We start from the raw sequence: 20,731 nt of genomic DNA, 5'->3' as shown, positions 1-20,731 counted from the left end.
ACACTCATCCAGTCCATGTAGTGAACATTTACATTTATAAGACTTGCCTGTGTAATATGCTACAGGTTGTGAGTAATAGACAATAAATTAGATCAATACACAAGAGATTTATGTGTTGATGAATGGTAACCAGACTTGCCAGTCTAAAACAACAGAAAATCGGATCCCCAATAAAACTATGGAACTTTTCAATTTATTCAAATAATTGACAATTTGTGTATGTACTTATGTAAATTTATGTATGTATTAATGAGATTTTTAGGTTCAGAACAATATAATGTAAATCTCATGTTATGTGTCATTGGTACAAACGTACAACCCTTTCAAGTAATCCATATCTAACGAACTTCCTGACGTCTGCTTGAAATGAAACCAAACTACCCAGAGATCTTTGACGACCTACCACTTCATAGGCCTTATTGTCCAGAACCTTACCCTTCTACAATTGGTTCTGCTGGTGAAGACCGACTTTTCCTTCCTACCAGGGGCCAAGATCACCTTAACACGGAACACCATTCATCGACAGCTGTCGTTCAAAATGTCTAAACTTCTCAAATCAATTGTTCTAACATTCATAACAATGTGTGTTTCTCTTGCCCATTTGTTAACAAAAGAGCATTAATCTTGTAAAACCTCTACTCATCTCTTCTACGAACAAAAAGAAATTTTCCTTCTTACATTACACAAATGTATGCTGCTTTTGTAGAAACTATTATGATATAACGAGCTCTATATAATTTAGTTATTTGTTCTTGGACAAAACATACTTAACAGAACTGTATGTTCACTGCTCATGATAAAATTTAAAATTTGTTTGTGTGCTATGTACTGCGAAATGTCTGTACTTTTACTAATCTTGCTTGAAGCATATGAACTTTATATAAAAGCCATATACTACAATGGTTTTCAAGGATCTTAATTTCATTATCAGTTGCTTGCAAAATAAATTCTAAACTTTATTTGGCATATATGCTACTTATAATCATCAATTATGTTAAAGTCTGTTGGCTCTGTCCCAGTTTTTAGGTAAGGTTGCCCATGGAGTTCACCTGAGTAAGGGTGGCAAACATATTAAATATGATCTAGAGTGTTGATAAAGTAATCTGGAATTCAACAATAAGATGTGACCTTTAACTGTCTAACGCAGACTTTATCAGGTTTGTAATTAATTAATGAGGTGGGTACCTCGACATGGAAAGATCCTAATGATAACCACTGTTTAACAAAGTTGCATTCGAACGACTACGAATATTGTTCAGTCAAATAATTCTTTTATCACAAACACTACGTAATTATCTTGTTAAGTTAGTTATCAGCATGTAAATACTTTATAAAATGGATGGCACACAGAAGTTGACTTATTTATATTTTATATCGCCCCACTTTTGTCATATACGATGTTCACAGACAGCGAAAACCTAATCCACAAAACTAAAATTATTGTTCATTTCGAACATTACAAGTATGATATCTGTGTGAAGAGCAACTGACTGAGGGGTTCTCATGTTGGTTCTCTTCAGTTAGTTACTCTTCACACAAATATCATATTTGTAATGTTCGAAATGAACGACACATACTGTTGGCTGCCGATTCATTTTTCGGCGACCATAAACATGGCTTATGACCGAAACCGGTAGAAATAAAATATAAATAAAGTCAGCATTGGTTTATCATGCCTTTTATAAACTAAGTAATCAATTACAATAACTAAGTATCCAAAATTTACTGTACCTTTCCAAAATTTTAGTAACAACTGAAGTGAATAACATGTAGTCAAATGGTTGAAGGCAAGTTACACTAATGAACACAGCCTACATCATTCAAGGGGGATGTATTAACATATTTTTTGATAAAGTCGCAATGGTAAAACTTTGTGCCTGACGTGATAATAATAGTGTGAAGTAATTTTCTTGCTTATGAATTGACACGTAACAATTCCTAATATTACTTCAGTGAAATGCTTGCGAGATTACGCGAATTACATTGAATGGACAGCAAATAACCATTTGTTTCTGCTGTGCTTTTGTAAAAGCCAGGTCTTAGAAACCGATGTTATACCAGTCTTTGTTCTTCGATAACTGTAATTGTTCTATCTGAGAAAACCCGACTCTAGATCGTTTCTACCATTTAGGAGTACTCCATGTACCTTTTTGCCTAAAATAATTGGACCATTCTATTTCAAACTTGCTTTCATTATGTAAAACGACAAATCTCTCAGTTCTCATGTTTTAAGTGAAATAATAAATTAATATCTGGGCATTTAAATTAAACTGGAAGCTACTTCTTTGATGATGCAACGTGCGGAGGTCTTAAGGACTCAATCGTTTGTTATTTTACGCTTCTAGAAAAGTCTAGCCTGCATCTTAATTCGACGACGGATTAACTCGTTACAAAATGTTTTGTTTTGTATGAACATCAATTCAATACATGTACATTCATAACCAAGCACGCCATTTACCAACGGTCACTTTTTGCACTGAAGCTCACTTTTATTCATTCTATTAAACTTAATCAGTACAATGTTATTTAAAGTAAAAAATAATCAACATTTAAAACAGTTTCAGTTAGAAATGAAAACAACTGCACATTCCCTTTTTCAACGCCTTTTGAGTTTATCCTTTTGTTTGAAATATTATGATACTTATAATCTGGAAATAAGTCAATTTATACGAAAGGAACCAATACAGCGCCGATCGGAACCCCAAGCATGGTCAGCCTTCGGTCCGTTTAAATCGCTAGTTCCCACCTGAATATATGGTGCGTAGTTCTCTGACTGGCTGGCCTTACAGCCTTATACACTCATCAGCTACAACATTACGACCACCTACCTAATAGCCGGTATGTCTACCTCTGGGACGGATAACAGCGGCGACGCATCGTGGCATGAAAGAAATGAACCCTTGTCAGGTTTCTAGAGGGAGCTGGCACCACATCTGCACACACACGTAACCTAAGTCACCTAAATTCCATGGATGGGGTCGATGAGCTCTGACGCCACATTTAATTACATCCCACATATGTTTGATCGGGATCAGATCTGGTTCGGTAAGGGGCCAGCACATCAAATGGAATTCACCACTGTGTTCCTCCAACCACTCCACCACATTCCTGGCCTTGATACATGGCGCATTATCATGCTGGAAAATTTCACTGTCGTCGGAAAACATGATCGTCATGAAGTGTATGTGGCCTGCAACCAGTGTACGGTACTCCTTGGCTGTCATAGTGCCTTGCACGACCCATGGATACCCTCGGGAACGTTCCCTAGAGCATAATGGAGCCGCCACCAACTTGTTCCCAGCTCGCAGTACAGGTGTCAAGGAGCTGTTCCTCTGGAAGTCGAAGAATTTGCGCTCTCCCATGGGGATGATGAAGAATGTATCGGGATTCACAAGACCATGCAATGCTCTGCCACTGCGCCGACATCCAGTGCCTATGGTCACGTGCCTACTCCAATCGTAGTTACCGATGTCGTGGTGTTAATATTAGCACATACATGGGTCGTCGGCTGCGGATGCCCATCGTTAGGAGTGTTCGATTCACTGTTTGTTCAGACACACGATTACTCTACCCAGCATCAAAGTGTACTGTTAGTTCCGCCGCAGTTCGCCGCCTGCCCCCTTTTACCAGTCTGCCCAGCCTACGACGTCCTACATTTGTAATGAGGGTGGCCGCCCAACTTCACGACGTCTGGACGTGGTTTCACCTTGACTTAGCCACATGTTGAAGACATCCATCACAGCATTCCTCGGACACCTGACAAGTCGTACAGTTTCCGAAACGCTCGTGCCGAGCCTCCGAGCCATCACAATCTGTCCTCAGTCAAACTCAGATAGATCGCTCGCATTCCCTATTCCACACACGGAGAGTGCGTTCACTGATATTACATGCAACATGCGTGTGTCGTACTAGCAGACATTCCTCGACAGGTGAAGCAGCTGTACTTGGACGGGTTTATATCGATAGTAGGTCGGCGTTCATAATATTCTGGCTTATCAGTTTATATCATAACTGAATTCGTCAAAGACAGTAATACTTTCAGAGATCGATTGCTCGGCACAGAAGTATCGTTGCAGCGAGTATGCGGTTTAGAATGCGTGGAAGAAAGTTAATTCTGAAAGTTGTGTCAGAGGCAGACAACTTTCAAGCTCTAACTGTTGAGTTCCCTGCTTACTGTTTCCCTTAGGAATTGCGAGTACAAGATTAAACTAGTTACAGCGCACAAAGAGGCATTTACGCAATCATTCTTGCCCCGCTCCTCCCATGAATGGAACGAGAAGAAGCCCTCATTACTTCCACAATGAGAAGTTCCCTTTGCAATGCACTTCACAGTAGTTTTCGGTGTATGACTGTACTATAGTAGTAGTAGTTGTAGTTACAGTAGTAGTAGTAGCAGTTACTTAACCTTCCTGCTAAAATTGTAGTCTAGACAATGATATTTCTCGATAATGTTTGCAATTTATGGATATCGAGGGTAATCAGCTGCCTCACTTCACATTAGTTCACTCTCATCCCCTACAAACACCACGTACACACACACACACACACACACACACACACACACACACACACGCACGCACACACACACACACACACACACACACACACACACACACACATACACATACACATACACATGCACATGCACACACGCGCGCGCGGGTCATGTAACTCCGAAGAATAACTAAAATCACAGTATGAAAATCAAAACAATTACGTTGACATGGTATTTACACTTTGCAGCATTTACGAGACACTGAAACTATGTCCCAAACTGAAACTTGGAGGTGAATACCAGGTGTCTGCTTTTAGGACTTGCTGCAGTTCAGACATCCCGATCGACTATAACTCTCTATCTACCCTGCCTACCTTCTTCCAGTGTTAAATATATTGCGATTCTCCTATCTGTGCACTGTTAACAATCCTGATGTAGAATATAACAACCTACTCTCTAAGATGGTCGCCTGTTGCCACTGTGGGAAATTGTTTGTAGGAGAGTTTTTCTAGTATATGGCCTGCCTGGTGCCAATGCATGATCTACCAGATGTCTGTATGGGCTCAGTTGTAGCGTTCCGCATTGTATTCAATGCACCAAAACAGTATGTTGAATTTTTTCTCACATTGTAGTGGGATTTGTAGCAGCTGAGGCCTTTATTCGTTTAAGAAAAAAAATTGAGCAAACAACTATTACACGTATCTATTTTCCAAACAGGTTATAAGAGAATATAGCGTGTATTTGAGGGATAAAAAATCATCTATGATTCTTTAAGGAGCACAAGCGTATCAAGTTACACCAATGTCCCATCGAGAGGCATGAGAAAAATACAAAGGCTCTAGCGCACGTATTATTTCCACTCCTATCAACCATCTAGAAGTTGCTCAAGGAAAGTATGTACCTGGAAAAAACATGCGGTATGAGTGAAATCTGTCACCCTGCGCTATACACCACAAAGATGTGAGGCTGAGACCAACGACCACAGCAACGACTCGTAAGCTGACATGTGAATCATGGTGAATTGCAGTTAGAACAAACATCTGCGTCTAGTCACTTCTTGCAGGTCTTCGTCTGTTACTTCTGCGCCTTCGCAAGCTGCCTCTTTCCCGAAATCATTGTTCAGCACGTAAGAACGTAATGGCCGCAGGAGCTCTGCTCCTAGGATATCTCACGGCATACGCCACGGCTGCTTCAGTGGCATCGTGTCGGCACTCGCCGAGCATCAGCAACATGTCGAGTACTCGTTGTACGTGTATCCCGTCTTCGAGGCCTACGAGAAGGACAGGCCGTGGCGCGTACGTCACGAAGGTAGGCCTGAACTCGCTGGCTCGCTCAACTCAGCAAGCAAACTACGTTTCTACACCTGTTAACTTGTAACTAGGTGTGTACGTACAAACGAGAAGAGCATCTTCTACTGGAATCCACTATTACGGAGTCTTACTGCTATTAGTCCTACAATGATCGGAAGTCCATAGGCCTACTTATAATTTGTTAGGGCTGTACTAGGGTACAATAAAATTAAAATCATCCCAAAATTATTATCATTTGCATAAGGCACCACTTCTTGAGTGAAATGAGGACTGTCAGGCAGAGTAGACTAAATGCTATAAGGCGGAAGTTGTGGCTGAGCGGTTCTAGGCGCTTCAGTCTGGAGCCGCGCTGCTGCTACGGTCGCAGGTTCCAATCCTGCCTCGGGCATGGATGTGTGTGATGTCCTTAGGTTAGTTAGGTTTAAGTAGTTTTAAGTCTAGGGGACTGATGACCTCAGATGTTAAGCCCCATAGTGCTCAGAGCCATTTGCATTTGCACTAGATGCTGTAAACAAGCCTTATACCATTTATATCGAGTATTGGTCTTAAATTTTAGTGTAGTACTGTAAATTAATAACACTTCATAATAGCATATTCCAGTAGAACATGGAATTCTCGTTAGTACGTACACGCTCAGCTGCGAGTTAACCGGTTCAGAAACGCATTTTGTCTGCTGAGCTGAGCGAGCGAGTTCACGCCTACCTTCGTGACGTAAGCGCCGCGGCCTGTCTTTCTTGCGGTCCTCGCCCGTCTCCATCTGACGTCAGTAGGCACGGCACACAAAACCCCGTTTGTTTTTGTGGTTCGACCTGTCACGTATAGGGCCGTGTGCGGAGACAGTCGGCAGTCTAACAGCGCATCGAGGAAGTTCGTCGGTGCGTGACACCGGCTACTTTACATATAGTCCGCAGGACTTCTAGAAGGTGCATTGTGTTATGTACAGCATGTGGTATTCGCTGCTGAAACATGAAAGGGTTGTAGCTCCCAAACTAAACATGATAGGAATGTGATTTTAATTGGTTTGTACATTGATCGTTTAAATGATTCCAATGGATGACAGAAACAACTATTGTTCTATTTAGCAGCACGGGGTAGCCGTGCGGCCTCCGGCGTCTTGTCACGGTCCGCGCGGCACCCCCCTCCCCTCCCTCTCCCCGCATGGGTATGTGTGTCGTCCTTAGCGCGTAAGTTAGTTTAAGTTAGATTAAGTGGTGTGTAAGCTTAGGGACCGATGACCTCAGCAGTTTGGTCTCATAAGACCTTACCACAAATTTCCAAAAACTGTTCGATTTAAAAAAACTGTATCTCTTTTCTAAAGCTCTTTGGAAAATAACACAGTAAACTATGTTCATTTCTCAGCAGGAAGTGTAACGTTTCCTATGTTGACCTGCCGCAATAGATTTTTCCGTCAACTATTACTTTGTAAGTTACAGAGGCAAACGCTTTCACTGAAACGTGCTGTATGGCGTTAAGTCATGTGTATTTAGATTCTTTTACTGCGGGGACATGGTTCATTGCAAACAACAGCCACCACAGAGTATGTCCCTGCCAGTCAAAAGCATGTAACAACACTTGCAGCGCGTCATGTTTACATTCTTGACACTAGAAACGTTCATTGTTTGTGCTGGTACGAGTATAAAAGTGAAAGTAAACCAATTAATTATATTTTGTTCCAAGACCCATTTTGAGGGTCTACGCTCATCTTCTGAGTCGTCTGTTTTGAGTTTCATTTCACAAATATTCCAGCAAAGATCGTTATAAATATTCATTTGCGTTGTTGAACGTCACACAAACAGCCCAGAGACTTAAAATGTATGTTACAGCGTACCTCAGGTTTCTTTTTGATGGAATACTTCCGAAATGAAGTTAAAAACAGACAACTGGTTACTTCCGGACGAATAAATTGAATTTTAATCCACTGATCCATTTGAATATAAGAATGAAAGCCCACGAAATGCGTCGTTGACGAAAATAAAAGTGGTTACACAGATAATGATTTTAATTTTTGGTTTATGTAGTAAGCAGTCGCAATTTACTAACTACAATGCAACATGAAGGACATAAGGTGAAGTGAGTACGCTAATCTCTGTGCTCCCTGGCCTACTGCTAAAGCATCTCTACACTGCATAGAGCGATGATAACCGCACAAGGTGGTCACATGTACACTGGTCATTTATACGAGGGCGTGCTGAAGAATAATGCCCCCTAATTTTGTATGTGAAGACTGTTAACACTTTTTAAATAAAGCAAATTTTATTAACAGTCTACATGTTTATTCTTCATGTTTACAAATTTATTTCTCAACGTAGACACCTGGCGACGGACTCATTTTTCCCAAGGAGAGGCCAGTTCGTTGACACCGCCACTGTAGAATGTTTCACTCTATCGACGGAGTCGGAACCTCACCTCTGCACCGCTTCACCATTGTCAAAGTGAAATCCTAGAGGGTGCTCTTTAAGTTTTCGAAACAGATCAAAATCGGGTGGGGCTATGTTGAGATTGTATGAAAGATGACAATGAAACCAAAGCCTTGGACAGCTGCAGATGCTGGGTTCGTGTATGGTCTCGCATTGTCATGCTGAAGGACACGGTGCTCGATGTGTGGACGAACTCTTAGAATTCGAAACTCGATTACAGCACGCTGTTTCTCAGGCACTGACATAGTTACGGTACACACTGCCACGTTACACATTACAGTTCGGAGCTCTCTAGCGACAGACGTCGGGAAATTATGTAGACACGAAGAATAAAGATGTGGAATGTTAATAATATTTAGTAACGTAAGTGGTTCAAGAGTGTTCACATAAAAATTTTGGTGGTAGTACTTTTCAGCACGCCCTCCTAGTGATGTGACAGTGTGTCTGGCCAGGTCTAGGGATGGGAAACAGTGCAGAATGTCACACAGAAAGAAACCAAGTCAGATGTTGTCATATATGAAGGCGAGATAACGTCTCCCAAAATAACGGTTCTAATTTATTGTCATGGATGCTACAACAGATGCAGAATTAGTAATAACTCACTTAAAAGTGCAAGATTTCAACTACATAGTCGCCACAATTCTCTATGCACTTTTGACAATGATGAACGACAGCGCTAGTGATGACCTGGACCAGCTGGGGCGTGCAACTGTGTTACGGCTTTCGCGACAGCATCTGCATCCGTAAATGTTGGCCAAGCAGTCGGTATTTCATAGGCCCAAGGACATGAAAATTAGAAGGTCCTAAATCGCTACTGCACAGTGAATGTGGTAGGACAGTGCAGCCGAATCAGACAATGAGCTCCGTTATCACACAACTGTTATCGTGCCTGGAATCATCGTATTGCAAGCGGAATTTATCTTCTTCTCGACATTCGGGCTTTCAGACTAGTCAATGTCGTCATGTACTGTTAGCAACTGACATTACTTTAGGCTCCAAGACCTCCAGAAGAACAGCACACTAACCCAGAACATAGTGTGCATCACTTTCCCTATAGATCGCTCACTTCCCCTACAACTTCACTGAAGAATTCAAAAGTCGTTGTGGAAACGATAGTCTTCGTGGCAGAACTGATTTTATTCTTTTATTTATTCGTGAATTACGTTCCGCCTTAGTATAGTGTATCCGACCGGAGAGCGAATAACGGTGCCTCCAGAGTATTTACCATGTGACGGACCATGTACAGGGCTATTACAAATGATTGAAGCGATTTCATAAATTCACTGTAGCTCCATTCATTGACATATGCTCACGACACACTACAGGTACGTAGAAAAACTCATAAAGTTTTGTTCGGCTGAAGCTGCACTTCAGGTCTCTGCCGCCAGAGCGCTCGATAGCGCAGTGAGACAAAATGGCGACAGGAGCCGAGGAAGCGTATGTCGTGCTTGATATGCACTCACATCAGTCAATCATAACAGTGCAACGACACTTCAGGACGAAGTTCAACAAAGATCCACCAACTGCTAACTCCATTCGGCGATGGTACGCGCAGTTTAAAGCTTCTGGATGCCTCTGTAAGGGGAAATCAACGGGTGGGCCTGCAGTGAGCGAAGAAACGGTTGAACGCGTGCGGGCAAGTTTCACGCGTAGCCCGCGGAAGTCGACGAATAAAGCGAGCAGGGAGCCAAACGTACCACAGCCGACGGTTTGGAAAATCTTACGGAAAAGGCTAAAGCAGAAGCCTTACCGTTTACAATTGCTACAAGCCCCGACACCCGATGACAAAGCCAAACGATTTGAATTTTCGGCGCGGTTGCAACAGCTCATGGAAGAGGATGCGTTCAGTGCGAGACTTGTTTTCAGTGATGAAGCAACATTTTTTCTTAATGGTGAAGTGAACAGACACAATGTGCGAATCTGGGTGGTAGAGAATCCTCACCCATTCGCGCAGCAAATTCGCAGTTCACCAAAAGTTAACGTGTTTTGTGCAATCTCACGGTTTAAAGTTTACGGCCCCTTTTTCTTCTGCGAAAAAAACGTTACAGGACACGTGTATCTGGACATGCTGGAAAATTGGCTCATGCCACAACTGGAGACCGACAGCGCCGACTTCATCTTTCAACAGGATGGTGCTCCACCGCACTTCCATCACGATGTTCGGCATTTCTTAAACAGGAGATTGGAAAACCGATGGATCGGTCGTGGTGGAGATCATGATCAGCAATTCATGTCATGGCCTCCACGCTCTCCCGACTTAACCCCATGCGATTTCTTTCTGTGGGGTTATGTGAAAGATTCAGTGTTTAAACCTCCTCTACCAAGAAACGTGCCAGAACTGCGAGCTCGCATCAACGATGCTTTCGAACTCATTGATGGGGACATGTTGCGCCGAGTGTGGGAGGAACTTGATTATCGGCTTGATGTCTGCCGAATCACTAGAGGGGCACATATCGAACATTTGTGAATGCCTAAAAAAACTTTTTGAGTTTTTGTATGTGTGTACAAAGCATTGTGAAAATATCTCAAATAATAAAGTTATTGTAGAGCTGCGAAATCGCTTCAATCATTTGTAATAACCCTGTACAGGCCCCGATCCTGCCGTACATCCAGTGGTGTATGCTATGTAGACTTGCAAGGATTACACGTGTTACCCTAGTAGTACATTACGTGAGCACATACTTTCTACGGTTTATTTTACTGTATGTGATGAAGGCAATCTATTTTTGCTGATCCCCCGATCACCCAGAAGCCATTTACCAAAACTATACTGGTCGGTCTCAAGAATCTTTATACTAGGCGAAACGCGCGTCATGAATAAATAAAGGAATAAAATCAATTCTGCAAAAGAAGACTTGTTTCAATCACATTCTGCATACTAATTGCTGTACTAACATGCCATGAAGTTGAATCCTTTTGCCGAGTGGTCTAAGGCGCTGCAGTCATGTACTGTGCGGCTGATCCCGGCGGAGGTTCGAATCCTCCCTCGGGCATGTGTGTGTGTATGTTTGTTCTTAGGATAATTTAGGTTAAGTAGTGTGTAAGATTAGGGACTGATGACCTTAGCATTTAAGTCCCATAAGATTTCACACACATTTGAACATTTTTTTTGGAATCCTTTTAATTCACATGTCTTCAATCCATGGACTGTCCTTTGGATTCCGGCTCCTGTCAATGACATCACGTTTCATCACCTTCACTCTCGTATTGGTCCAGCATAGACCAGTAAGTTTCCGTTCGAAGACACTTTTGGACGTCCAGATGGCCCGTCTCGCACACGTCGACACTCTGACGGACATACGAAGGTGGCCCTCGCAGGTCGAGGCAAGGATGGGGATTTCAGCGTTGCCGGTTCCAAACGACAGTTGCCGTACCTGCATGGGGATTCTTGCTTGCTCTTTAAGAAAAAATATTTGAAGACACTTTTGGAGTCCACATGGCCCGTCTCGCACACGTCGACACTCTGACGGAAATACGAAAGTGGCCCTCGCAGGTCGAGGCAAGGATGGGGATTTCAGCGTTGCCGGTTCCAAACGACAGTTGCCGTACCTGCATGGAGATTCTTCCTTGCTCTTTAAGAAAAAATATTTGAAGACACTTTTGGAGTCCACATGGCCCGTCTCGCACACGTCGACACTCTGACGGACATACGAAGGTGGCCCTCGCAGGTCGAGGCAAGGATGGGGATTTCAGCGTTGCCGGTTCCAAACGACAGTTGCCGTACCTGCATGGAGATTCTTGCTTGCTCTTTAAGAAAAAATATTTGAAGACACTTTTGGAGTCCACATGGCCCGTCTCGCACACGTCGACACTCTGACGGACATACGAAGGTGGCCCTCGCAGGTCGAGGCAAGGATGAGGATTTCAGCGTTGCCGGTTCCAAACGACAGTTGCCGTACCTGCATGGAGATTCTTGCTTGCTCTTTAAGAAAAAATATTTGAAGACACTTTTGGAGTCCACATGGCCCGTCTCGCACACGTCGACACTCTGACGGACATACGAAGGTGGCCCTCGCAGGTCGAGGCAAGGATGGGGATTTCAGCGTTGCCGGTTCCAAACGACAGTTGCCGTACCTGCATGGAGATTCTTGCTTGCTCTTTAAGAAAAAATATTTGAAGACACTTTTGGAGTCCACATGGCCCGTCTCGCACACGTCGACACTCTGACGGACATACGAAGGTGGCCCTCGCAGGTCGAGGCAAGGATGGGGATTTCAGCGTTGCCGGTTCCAAACGACAGTTGCCGTACCTGCATGGAGATTCTTGCTTGCTCTTTAAGAAAAAATATTTGAAGACACTTTTGGAGTCCACATGGCCCGTCTCGCACACGTCGACACTCTGACGGACATACGAAGGTGGCCCTCGCAGGTCGAGGCAAGGATGAGGATTTCAGCGTTGCCGGTTCCAAACGACAGTTGCCGTACCTGCATGGAGATTCTTGCTTGCTCTTTAAGAAAAAATATTTGAAGACACTTTTGGAGTCCACATGGCCCGTCTCGCACACGTCGACACTCTGATGGACATACGAAGGTGGCCCTCGCAGGTCGAGGCAAGGATGGGGATTTCAGCGTTGCCGGTTCCAAACGACAGTTGCCGTACCTGCATGGAGATTCTTGCTTGCTCTTTAAGAAAAAATATTTGAAGACACTTTTGGAGTCCACATGGCCCGTCTCGCACACGTCGACACTCTGACGGACATACGAAGGTGGCCCTCGCAGGTCGAGGCAAGGATGGGGATTTCAGCGTTGCCGGTTCCAAACGACAGTTGCCGTACCTGCATGGAGATTCTTGCTTGCTCTTTAAGAAAAAATATTTGAAGACACTTTTGGAGTCCACATGGCCCGTCTTGCACACGTCGACACTCTGACGGACATATGAAGGTGGCCCTCGCAGGTCGAGGCAAGGATGGGGATTTCAGCGTTGCCGGTTCCAAACGACAGTTGCCGTACCTGCATGGAGATTCTTGCTTGCTCTTTAAGAAAAAATATTTGAAGACACTTTTGGAGTCCACATGGCCCGTCTCGCACACGTCGACACTCTGACGGACATACGAAGGTGGCCCTCGCAGGACGAGGCAAGGATGGGGATTTCAGCGTTGCCGGTTCCAAACGACAGTTGCCGTACCTGCATGGAGATTCTTGCTTGCTCTTTAAGAAAAAATATTTGAAGACACTTTTGGAGTCCACATGGCCCGTCTCGCACACGTCGACACTCTGACGGACATACGAAGGTGGCCCTCGCAGGTCGAGGCAAGGATGGGGATTTCAGCGTTGCCGGTTCCAAACGACAGTTGCCGTACCTGCATGGAGATTCTTGCTTGCTCTTTAAGAAAAAATATTTGAAGACACTTTTGGAGTCCACATCTCCCGTCTCGCACCCGTCGATACTCTGACGGACATACGAAGGTGGCCCTCGCAGGTCGAGGCAAGGATGGGGATTTCAGCGTTGCCGGTTCCAAACGACAGTTGCCGTACCTGCATGGAGATTCTTGCTTGCTCTTTAAGAAAAAATATTTGAAGACACTTTTGGAGTCCACATCTCCCGTCTCGCACCCGTAGATACTCTGACGGACATACGAAGGTGGCCCTCGCAGGTCGAGGCAAGGATGGGGATTTCAGCGTTGCCGGTTCCAAACGACAGTTGCCGTACCTGCATGGAGATTCTTGCTTGCTCTTTAAGAAAAAATATTTGAAGACACTTTTGGAGTCCACATGGCCCATCTCGCACACGTCGACACTCTGACGGACATACGAAGGTGGCCCTCGCAGGTCGAGGCAAGGATGAGGATTTCAGCGTTGCCGGTTCCAAACGACAGTTGCCGTACCTGCATGGAGATTCTTGCTTGCTCTTTAAGAAAAAATATTTGAAGACACTTTTGGAGTCCACATGGCCCGTCTCGCACACGTCGACACTCTGACGGACATACGAAGGTGGCCCTCGCAGGTCGAGGCAAGGATGGGGATTTCAGCGTTGCCGGTTCCAAACGACAGTTGCCGTACCTGCATGGAGATTCTTGCTTGCTCTTTAAGAAAAAATATTTGAAGACACTTTTAGAGTCCACATCTCCCGTCTCGCACCCGTCGATACTCTGACGGACATACGAAGGTGGCCCTCGCAGGTCGAGGCAAGGATGGGGATTTCAGCGTTGCCGGTTCCAAACGACAGTTGCCGTACCTGCATGGAGATTCTTGCTTGCTCTTTAAGAAAAAATATTTGAAGACACTTTTGGAGTCCACATGGCCCGTCTCGCACACGTCGATACTCTGACGGACATACGAAGGTGGCCCTCGCAGGTCGAGGCAAGGATGGGGATTTCAGCGTTGCCGGTTCCAAACGACAGTTGCCGTACCTGCATGGAGATTCTTGCTTGCTCTTTAAGAAAAAATATTTGAAGACACTTTTGGAGACCACATGGCCCGTCTCGCACACGTCGACACTCTGACGGACATACGAAGGTGGCCCTCGCAGGTCGAGGCAAGGATGGGGATTTCAGCGTTGCCGGTTCCAAACGACAGTTGCCGTACCTGCATGGAGATTCTTGCTTGCTCTTTAAGAAAAAATATTTGAAGACACTTTTGGAGTCCACATGGCCCGTCTCGCACACGTCGACACTCTGACGGACATACGAAGGTGGCCCTCGCAGGTCGAGGCAAGGATGGGGATTTCAGCGTTGCCGGTTCCAAACGACAGTTGCCGTACCTGCATGGAGATTCTTGCTTGCTCTTTAAGAAAAAATATTTGAAGACACTTTTGGAGTCCACATGGCCCGTCTCGCACACGTCGATACTCTGACGAACATACGAAGGTGGCCCTCACAGGTCGAGGCAAGGATGGGGATTTCAGCGTTGCCGGTTCCAAACGACAGTTGCCGTACCTGCATGGAGATTCTTGCTTGCTCTTTAAGAAAAAATATTTGAAGACACTTTTGGAGTCCACATGGCCCGTCTCGCACACGTCGACACTCTGACGGACATACGAAGGTGGCCATCGCAGGTCGAGGCAAGGATGGGGATTTCAGCGTTGCCGGTTCCAAACGACAGTTGCCGTACCTGCATGGAGATTCTTGCTTGCTCTTTAAGAAAAAATATTTGAAGACACTTTTGGAGTCCACATGGCCCGTCTCGCACACGTCGACACTCTGACGGACATACGAAGGTGGCCCTCGCAGGTCGAGGCAAGGATGGGGATTTCAGCGTTGCCGGTTCCAAACGAAAGTTGCCGTACCTGCATGGTGATTCTTGCTTGCTCTTTAAGAAAAAATATTTGAAGACACTTTTGGAGTCCACATGGCCCGTCTCGCACACGTCGACACTCTGACGGACATACGAAGGTGGCCCTCGCATGTCGAGGCAAGGATGGGGATTTCAGCGTTGCCGGTTCCAAACGACAGTTGCCGTACCTGCATGGAGATTCTTGCTTGCTCTTTAAGAAAAAATATTTGAAGACACTTTTGGAGTCCACATGGCCCGTCTCGCACACGTCGATACTCTGACGGACATACGAAGGTGGCCCTCGCAGGACGAGGCAAGGATGGGGATTTCAGCGTTCCCGGTTCCAAACGACAGTTGCCGTACCTGCATGGAGATTCTTGCTTGCTCTTTAAGAAAAAATATTTGAAGACACTTTTGGAGTCCACATGGCCCGTCTCGCACACGTCGACACTCTGACGGACATACGAAGGTGGCCCTCGCAGGTCGAGGCAAGGATGGGGATTTCAGCGTTGCCGGTTCCAAACGACAGTTGCCATACCTGCATGGAGATTCTTGCTTGCTCTTTAAGAAAAAATATTTGAAGACACTTTTGGAGTTCACATGGCCCGTCTCGCACACGTCGACACTCTGACGGACATACGAAGGTGGCCCTCGCAGGTCGAGGCAAGGATGGGGATTTCAGCGTTGCCGGTTCCAAACGACAGTTGCCGTACCTGCATGGAGATTCTTGCTTGCTCTTTAAGAAAAAATATTTGAAGACACTTTTGGAGTCCACATGGCCCGTCTCGCACACGTCGACACTCTGACGGACATACGAAGGTGGCCCTCGCAGGTCGAGGCAAGGATGGGGATTTCAGCGTTGCCGGTTCCAAACGACAGTTGCCGTACCTGCATGGAGATTCTTGCTTGCTCTTTAAGAAAAAATATTTGAAGACACTTTTGGAGTCCACATGGCCCGTCTCGCACACGTCGACACTCTGACGGACATACGAAGGTGGCCCTCGCAGGTCGAGGCAAGGATGGGGATTTCAGCGTTGCCGGTTCCAAACGACAGTTGCCGTACCTGCATGGAGATTCTTGCTTGCTCTTTAAGAAAAAATATTTGAAGACACTTTTGGAGTCCACATGGCCCGTCTCGCACACGTCGACACTCTGATGGACATACGAAGGTGGCCCTCGCAGGTCGAGGCAAGGATGGGGATTTCAGCGTTGCCGGTTCCAAACGTCAGTTGCGGTACCTGCATGGAGATTCCTGCTTGCTCTTTAAGAAAAAATATTTGAAGACACTTTTGGAGTCCACATGGCCCGTCTCGCACACGTCGACACTCTGACGGACATACGAAGGTGGCCCTCGCAGGTCGAGGCAAGGATGGGGATTTCAGCGTTGCCGGTTCCAAACGACAGTTGCCGTACCTGCATGGAGATTCTTGCTTGCTCTTTAAGAAAAAATATTTGAAGACACTTTTGGAGTCCACATGGCCCGTCTCGCACACGTCGACACTCTGACGGACAAACGAAGGTGGCCCTCGCAGGTCGAGGCAAGGATGGGGATTTCAGCGTTGCCGGTTCCAAACGACAGTTGCCGTACCTGCATGGAGATTCTTGCTTGCTCTTTAAGAAAAAATATTTGAAGACACTTTTGGAGTCCACATGGCCCGTCTCGCACACGTCGACACTCTGACAGACATACGAAGGTGGCCCTCGCAGGTCGAGGCAAGGATGAGGATTTCAGCGTTGCCGGTTCCAAAAGACAGTTGCCGTACCTGCATGGAGATTCTTGCTTGCTCTTTAAGAAAAAATATTTGAAGACACTTTTGGAGTCCACATGGCCCGTCTCGCACACGTCGACACTCTGACGGACATACGAAGGTAGCCCTCGCAGGTCGAGGCAAGGATGAGGATTTCAGCGTTGCCGGATCCAAACGACAGTTGCCGTACCTGCATGGAGATTCTTGCTTGCTCTTTAAGAAAAAATATTTGAAGACACTTTTGGAGTCCACATGGCCCGTCTCGCACACGTCGACACTCTGACGGACATACGAAGGTGGCCCTCGCAGGTCGACTCAAGGTTGGGGATTTCAGCGTTGCCGGTTCCAAACGACAGTTGCCGTACCTGCATGGAGATTCTTGCTTGCTCTTTAAGAAAAAATATTTGAAGACACTTTTGGAGTCCACATGGCCCGTCTCGCACACGTCGACACTCTGACGGACATACGAAGGTGGCCCTCGCAGGTCGAGGCAAGGATGGGGATTTCAGCGTTGCCGGTTCCAAACGACAGTTGCCGTACCTGCATGGAGATTCTTGCTTGCTCTTTAAGAAAAAATATTTGAAGACACTTTTGGAGTCCACATGGCCCGTCTCGCACACGTCGACACTCTGACGGACATACGAAGGTGGCCCTCGCAGGTCGAGGAAAGGATGGGGATTTCAGCGTTGCCGGTTCCAAACGACAGTTGCCGTACCTGCATGGAGATTCTTGCTTGCTCTTTAAGAAAAAATATTTGAAGACACTTTTGGAGTCCACATGGCCCGTCTCGCACACGTCGACACTCTGACAGACATACGAAGGTGGCCCTCGCAGGTCGAGGCAAGGATGGGGATTTCAGCGTTGCCGGTTCCAAACGACAGTTGCCGTACCTGCATGGAGATTCTTGCTTGCTCTTTAAGAAAAAATATTTGAAGACACTTTTGGAGTCCACATGGCCCGTCTCGCACACGTCGACACTCTGACGGACATACGAAGGTGGCCCTCGCAGGTCGAGCCAAGGATGGGGATTTCAGCGTTGCCGGTTCCAAACGACAGTTGCCGTACCTGCATGGAGATTCTTGCTTGCTCTTTAAGAAAAAATATTTCAATACACTTTTGGAGTCCACATGGCCCGTCTCGCACACGTCGACACTCTGACGGACATACGAAGGTGGCCCTCGCAGGTCGAGGCAAGGATGAGGATTTCAGCGTTGCCGGTTCCAAACGACAGTTGCCGTACCTGCATGGAGATTCTTGCTTGCTCTTTAAGAAAAAATATTTGAAGACACTTTTGGAGTCCACATGGCCCGTCTCGCACACGTCGACACTCTGACGGACATACGAAGGTGGCCCTCGCAGGTCGAGGCAAGGATGAGGATTTCAGCGTTGCCGGTTCCAAACGACAGTTGCCGTACCTGCATGGAGATTCTTGCTTGCTCTTTAAGAAAAAATATTTGAAGACACTTTTGGAGTCCACATGGCCCGTCTCGCACACGTCGACACTCTGACGGACATACGAAGGTGGCCCTCGCAGGTCGAGGCAAGGATGAGGATTTCAGCGTTGCCGGTTCCAAACGACAGTTGCCGTACCTGCATGGAGATTCTTGCTTGCTCTTTAAGAAAAAATATTTGAAGACACTTTTGGAGTCCACATGGCCCGTCTCGCACACGTCGACACTCTGACGGACATACGAAGGTGGCCCTCGCAGGTCGAGGCAAGGATGAGGATTTCAGCGTTGCCGGATCCAAACGACAGTTGCCGTACCTGCATGGAGATTCTTGCTTGCTCTTTAAGAAAAAATATTTGAAGACACTTTTGGAGTCCACATGGCCCGTCTCGCACACGTCGACACTCTGACGGACATACGAAGGTGGCCCTCGCAGGTCGAGGCAAGGATAGGGATTTCAGCGTTGCCGGTTCCAAACGACAGTTGCCGTACCTGCATGGAGATTCTTGCTTGCTCTTTAAGAAAAAATATTTGAAGACACTTTTGGAGTCCACATGGCCCGTCTCGCACACGTCGACACTCTGACGGACATACGAAGGTGGCCCTCGCGGGTCGAGGCAAGGATGAGGATTTCAGCGTTACCGGTTCCAAACGACAGTTGCCGTACCTGCATGGAGATTCTTGCTTGCTCTTTAAGAAAAAATATTTGAAGACACTTTTGGAGTCCACATGGCCCGTCTCGCACACGTCGACACTCTGACGGACATACGAAGGTGGCCCTCGCAGGTCGAGGCAAGGATGGGGATTTCAGCGTTGCCGGTTCCAAACGGCAGTTGCCGTACCTGCATGGAGATTCTTGCTTGCTCTTTAAGAAAAAATATTTGAAGACACTTTTGGAGTCCACATGGCCCGTCTCGCACACGTCGACACTCTGACGGACATACGAAGGTGGCCCTCGCAGGTCGAGGCAAGGATGGGGATTTCAGCGTTGCCGGTTCCAAACGACAGTTGCCGTACCTGCATGGAGATTCTTGCTTGCTCTTTAAGAAAAAATATTTGAAGACACTTTTGGAGTCCACATGGCCCGTCTCGCACACGTCGACACACTGACGGACATACGAAGGTGGCCCTCGCAGGTCGAGGCAAGGATGGGAATTTCAGCGTTGCCAGTTCCAAACGACAGTTGCCGTACCTGCATGGAGATTCTTGCTTGCTCTTTAAGAAAAAATATTTGAAGACACTTTTGGAGTCCACATGGCCCGTCTCGCACACGTCGACACTCTGACGGACATACGAAGGTGGCCCTCGCAGGTCGAGGCAAGGATGGGGATTTCAGCGTTGCCGGTTCCAAACGACAGTTGCCGTACGTGCATGGAGATTCTTGCTTGCTCTTTAAGAAAAAATATTTGAAGACACTTTTGGAGTCCACATGGCCCGTCTCGCACACGTCGACACTCTGACGGACATACGAAAGTGGCCCTCGCAGGTCGAGGAAAGGATGGGGATTTCAGCGTTGCCGGTTCCAAACGACAGTTGCCGTACCTGCATGGAGATTCTTGCTTGCTCTTTAAGAAAAAATATTTGAAGACACTTTTGGAGTCCACATGGCCCGTCTCGCACACGTCGACACTCTGACGGACATACGAAGGTGGCCCTCGCAGGTCGAGGAAAGGATGGGGATTTCAGCGTTGCCGGTTCCAAACGACAGTTGCCGTACCTGCATGGAGATTCTTGCTTGCTCTTTAAGAAAAAATATTTGAAGACACTTTTGGAGTCCACATGGCCCGTCTCGCACACGTCGACACTCTGACGGACATACGAAGGTGGCCCTCGCAGGTCGAGGCAAGGATGGGGATTTCAGCGTTGCCGGTTCCAAACGACAGTTGCCGTACCTGCATGGAGATTCTTGCTTGCTCTTTAAGAAAAAATATTTGAAGACACTTTTGGAGTCCACATGGCCCGTCTCGCACACGTCGACACTCTGACGGACATACGAAGGTGGCCCTCGCAGGTCGAGGCAAGGATGGGGATTTCAGCGTTGCCGGTTCCAAACGACAGTTGCCGTACCTGCATGGAGATTCTTGCTTGCTCTTTAAGAAAAA

This window comes from Schistocerca piceifrons, chromosome 8, assembly GCF_021461385.2.
Source record: "Schistocerca piceifrons isolate TAMUIC-IGC-003096 chromosome 8, iqSchPice1.1, whole genome shotgun sequence".
Classification (NCBI taxonomy): domain Eukaryota; kingdom Metazoa; phylum Arthropoda; class Insecta; order Orthoptera; family Acrididae; genus Schistocerca; species Schistocerca piceifrons.
Note: the sequence above shows the minus strand (reverse complement) of the source record.